This window comes from Lampris incognitus, chromosome 10 (assembly GCF_029633865.1).
Source record: "Lampris incognitus isolate fLamInc1 chromosome 10, fLamInc1.hap2, whole genome shotgun sequence".
Classification (NCBI taxonomy): domain Eukaryota; kingdom Metazoa; phylum Chordata; class Actinopteri; order Lampriformes; family Lampridae; genus Lampris; species Lampris incognitus.
In genome coordinates this window covers 25,562,847-25,568,846 of record NC_079220.1, presented here as the reverse complement: position 1 = coordinate 25,568,846, position 6,000 = coordinate 25,562,847, and positions in this window count along the sequence as shown.

Genomic DNA, 6,000 nt, shown 5'->3' with positions numbered 1-6,000 from the left:
TCTTTATAGAGTCCCTCTGCTCAAAGTTTAACGCCTAGAAACATCCCGTACATGGAAAAACTAAGAAAGAGAAGAAAAAAAAAACAGGCAGAGGACAGGGTCTCTGCAGATACCGCCACACACGTCTAGAGGGTCATACGTGATGATTGGGAGGGATTATTTTTTGTAATAGTTTAAAAATTGAGAGTAAACCAGGGTTACTTTTGCAAATATCTGGCAACTGTCATCGAGATCACTACGTCCTAAGATTTGTTACTGCCACTTTTGGTGTTTGCAATTCTGCTGCCTTGTGGTATATACAGTGGCTTGCAAAAGTATTCATACCCCTTGAACTTTTCCACATTTTGTCACGTTACGACCACAAACATAAATATATTTTATTGGAATTTTATGTGAAAGACCAACACAAAGTGGCACACAATTGTGAAGTACAAAGAAAATTATACATGATTTTAATTTTTTTTTACAAATAAAAAACTGAAAAGTATTCAGCCCCCTTTTCTCTGAGTGCAACCAATTGCCTTCAGAAGTTGCCTGATGATTGCTGAATGATCGAATGTTGACCTAATGACTAAATAGAGTCAACCTGTGTGTAATCTAATATCAGTACAAATACAGCTGTTCTGTGACAGCCTGAGGTTTGTTAAGAGAATATTGGGGAGCAAACAGTGTCATGAAGTCCAAGGAACACACCAGACAGGTCAGGGATAAAGTAGTGGAGAAGTTTAAAGCAGGGTTAGGCTATAAAAAGATTTCCCAAGCTTTGAACATCTCACAGAGCACTGTTCAATCCATCATCCGGAAATGGAAAGAGTATGGCACAACTGCAAACCTACCAAGACACGGCCGTCCACCTAAATTTACAGGCCGAACAAGGAGAGCACTGATCAGAGATGCAGCCAAGAGGCCCATGGTGACTCTGGACGAACTGCAGAGATCCACAGCTCAGGTGAGGGAATCTGTCCACAGGACAACTATTGGTCATGCACTGCACAAATCTGGCCTTTATGGAAGAGTGGCAAGAAGAAAGCCATTGTTAAAAGAAAACCATAAGAAGTCCCGTTTGCAGTTTGCCAGAAGCCATGTGGGGGGACACGACAAACATGTGGAAGAAGGTGCTCTGGTCAGATGAGACCAAAATTCAACTTTTTGGCCTAAATGCAAAACGCTATGTGTGGCGGAAAACTAACACTGCACATCACTTTGAACACACCATCCCCACTGTCAAACATGGTGGTGGCAGCATCATGCTCTGGGGGTGCTTCTCTTCAGCAGGGACAGGGAAGATGGTCAGAGTTAATGGGAAGATGGATGGAGCCAAATACAGGGCAATCTTGGAAGAAAACCTGTTGGAGTCTACAAAAGACTTGAGACTGGGGCTGAGGTTCACCTTCCAGCAGGACCACGACCCTAAACATAAAGCCAGGGCTACAATGGACTGGTTTAAAACAAAACATATTCATGTGTTAGAATGGCCCAGTCAACGTCCAGACCTAAATCCAATTGAGAATCTGTGGCAAGATCTGAAAACTGCCGTTCACAAACACTCTCCATCTAATCTGACTGAGCTTGAGCTGTTTTGCAAAGAAGAATGGGCAAAAATTTCAGTCTCTAGATGTGCAAAGCTGGTAGAGACATACCCTAAAAGACTTGCAGCTGTAATTGCAGCAAAAGGTGGTTCCACAAAGTATTGACTCAGGGGGGCTGAATACTTTTGCACACTGCACTTTTTAGTTTTTTATTTGTACTTTTTTTTTTAAATCATGTATAATTTTCTTTGTACTTCACAATTGTGTGCCACTTTGTGTTGGTCTTTCACATAAAATTCCGATAAAATATATTTATGTTTGTGGTCGAAACGTGACAAAATGTGGAAAAGTTCAAGGGGTATGAATACTTTTGCAAGCCACTGTACCTAGCCATATGCAGATGTAGTGAATGAACTTCCACTCAAAGCCTGAAGACCAATGATCCTCACAGAATCAATGGGAGGATACTGAGATATTGTCTCCCCAGTTCTCTTGGAAGAACTGTACTTAGCGAATAAGGTGTTTTTTCAAAACTGTTGTTGAAACCTACATGAGCAGCCATCAAGATTCATAGTATCAGCTACAGATATCAACCTGTGGATGGGGACATAGTTTGGGATTGGCAGCTAAAACAGGGAAGATTTCAGTTGAGGTTAAACTTTTAGAACCACATAATTCAACCCGTCTTGGTATGGGTAAAAACTTACTGACATCATTATTACCAAGATCCACATCTGAAGTAATACTTGGGGTAGTATTGGTCGAGGATCAATGACTACACCACTACAACATCTTCCACCTCTCGAAGGTCATACGGTCATAGCATTTAGTGAAACTGAATTGCAGATCACCACCTGACTGCTAATGCAACAAAAATATTGCTTCCAAATACCAGCTGCCCTCTCCAAACAATTTTCCATAACTGAATATTCACGGCCATTTACTTAGAAAGTAGTTATGTACGTATTTATATGTTGAGTATGTGTATTTTTTTAAGATATTGAACCATAAACGTGAGGAACGTAGGACTTAGATGTTTTATCCAATATGTAGGCCTATGGATAAATTTCTTGGAGTATTGTGTTTTATACCTTTATCCATAACTGTTCTCTGTTGTCTTAGGAGCTGTGAGGGAGTGGTCTTGTCCTCGTTAATATTCATGAGCTGACGTTGGAGTGACAAGCACAAGCAAGTGTGGGTGGTGGGGTGGGTGGGGTTTCATCGTTTGATGATTTGATCTGATTGGATGTATGTAAACAAGTGTGTCTGATGACATCATGGGTATTAAACAAATCAGTTTAGGGTGTCCGAGTAGCGTAGCGGTCTATTCCGTTGCCTCGGGCGTCCAGACACAATTGGCTGTGTCTACGGGTGGGAAGCCGGATGTGGTTATCCTTTCTGATCGCTGCACTAGCGCCTCCTCTGGTCGGTCGGGGCGCCTGTTCAGGGGGGCAGGGGGGAACTGAGGGTAACAGCGTGATCCTCCCACGGGCTACGTCCCCCTGGCGAAACTCGTCACTGTCAGGTGAAAAGTAGCGGCTGGCGACTCCACATGTATCGGAGGAGGCATATGGTAGTCTGCAGCGCTCCGCGGATCAGCAGAGGGGGTGGAGCAGAGACCAGGACGGCTCGGAAGAGTGGGGTAATTGGCCCTATACAACTGGGGGAAAAAGGAGGAAAAATCTCAAATAAATAAATAAATCAGCTTAGAGAAGCTTAACAAGGGGAGATCTTTTAAAAAGATAAAAACAGAAAACTGAATTTTACCTGTTATAATTTAGGGTTTTTTTTAAAGAAAGAGCACAAAATGCATGACTGATGATGATGCATGAAAAAGTGATGTTAGAAAATATTGGTGTTTCAGTTTCACTTTCATGTGGAATCTATCTATCTATCTATCTATCTATCTATCTATCTATCTATCTATCTATCTATCTATCTATCTATCTATCTATCTATCTATCTATCTATCTATCTATCTATCTATCTATCTATCTATCTATCCATCCATCCATCCATCCATCCATCCATCCATCCATCCATGCAAGCCCACAGAATACAGTACATATCCCTCTAAAATGTTTATTATTAATCTTTGAAATTTTAGCATATGTTGCATAGAGACATAAGCAATGGTGATGCAACTACGGTAGGGCGAACTGCACAAGTGTTGATTTGAAATCCAGTGACAATAATTTCGGGGAACACTTGTACCTGTGTTGTTTGTTTCAGTCATTTGCACTGCAGTGGTGAGACAGAGGCTTCCATCGTTGTTGGGGAAACATGCACCCTATTACAGTTATCATTATTTGTTGCTATTGCTGAACTCCCTTTTTACATAATCAGAAGAAAATCATAAACAAAACAGGACTTGTGGCCTCTGGACCTCGCCCAATTTGCTGCCTCTTTGAGATCAAAATTAAATGTTCTGCGCATCTCTCAGTCCATGTATCATACTCAGCTAGACGGTACATCTTCCAATATTATTTGGCTTCGGAGACAAGTCAGCCAAATACGCGTCTCCCATTGATGTTAGTGGCTGACACGCTGATGAAACAACGCAGGATCCACATAATGAGCTATAGTCAGGTATGTTCCGTGACTGCTCGGTCAATAAATTTGATATATTTCATACGGTGAATAAGTCTTTCTAGTAAATCATATCAAAACAAATACTGAGCCAAATATTCATTGGATTCTATTGAACAATTGACATGAATACATCAGACGTCTAGCTTCCATTAAAGGTGTTTCTGCAGCCACATGTATGCATAGCTCTGGTTATGGACGCCAATGCATGGAGGAAGCAAAACCTTACCTCGTGGACACTCCTCATTCATTTTCAGTATCAACGTTTCGTGAGTTGTTTCCGGTGGATTCATGCCACTGAACAAAATGTGCAATGCAAGCATCTTGTGGTGTATCAGGACACACCGTTAACCGTGTGACTTAAAATGCAAACCACATCTTGCAATATCAAGCAGAGGCGTTGATTATGGCATCTTACAACCTGCATTTGTTGAGGTTGTGTTTGGGACAGCTGGCTGATATCGACGTTTTCTTCAAATTAGCCATGCAGACTGGCTATTCCGATAACACCGAGGGTGGTCTGGTGGCGGCCTCGCCTAGCATTGACTGTGTTTTTGGTGTCGAAGTGTGATGAAGGTGTCTGGCTGGGAAAGCTGACATTGGATCGGCTGGGGGAGCCTGGTCTGCTGCGTCCGCCGGGCCCAAGAACCACTGCCCTGCCCTGAACTGTGCCCAAAGAGAAAACACCGAGAGCGGTCTGAGAGGACGCAGAAGCGGGGCAGGCTAAGCTAACTGTTAGCCCATGCAGACAGGCAGTTCTGACAGTCGTCCTTGGCTGGCGTTCATTCTCTTGGATGGTGATTTTTTTTAACTTAGTTTTGATATATGTGTTTTGTTTGGATATATGTGTTCCTAGTTTGGATGTGTATTCTTAGTTTGAATGTATATTCTTAGTTTGGATATGTGTTCTAGTTTGGATATGTGTTCTTAGTTTGGATATGTGTTCTAGTTTGGATATATGTGTTCCTAGTTTGGATATATGTTCTGAGTTTGGATATGTGTTCTAGTTTGGATTTATGTGTTTTTAGTTTAGATATGTGTTCTAGTTTGGATATATGTGTTCTTAGTTTGGATATATGTGTTCTTAGTTTGGATATATGTTCTGAGTTTGGATATGTGTTCTAGTTTGGATTTATGTGTTCTTGTAGTTTGGATATATGTGTTCTTAGTTTGGATATATGCGTTCTTAGTTTGGATATATGTTCTGAGTTTGGATATATGTTCTAGTTTGGATTTATGTGTTCTTGTAGTTAGGATATATATTTGTTCTTAGTTTGGATACATGTGTTCTTAGTTTGGATATGTGTTCTAGTTTGGATTTATGTGTTCTTAGTTTGGATATATATTTGTTCTTAGTTTGGATATATGTGTTCTTAGTTTGGATATATGTTCTGAGTGTGGATATGTGTTCTAGTTTGGATTTATGTGTTCTTGTAGTTTGGATATGTGTGTTCTGAGTTTGGATATATATGTTCTTAGTTTGGATATATGTTCTCAGTTTGGATATGTGTTCTAGTTTGGTTTTGTGTGTTTTTGTAGTTTGGATATATATGTGTTCTAGTTTGGATATATATGTTCTGAGTTTGGATATGTGTTCTTAGTTTGGATATATGTGTTCTTAGTTTGGATATATGTTCTGAGTTTGGATATGTGTTCTAGTTGCGATATATGTGTTCTTGTAGTTTGGATATGTGTTTTTGTCTTTGTTTTGTACTGCTGTGAGCTGGGGAAAACAATATTTTGTTTCATTTCATGTACGCGAGTACATGAAGTGAAATGATAAAGTGTTCCTGAATCCTGAATGCAGGCTAACTGAATAGGTGTTGTGGCACGTTAATAGTCCATTCTCACATTGCAGACAGTGGGACAATCAGGATACACA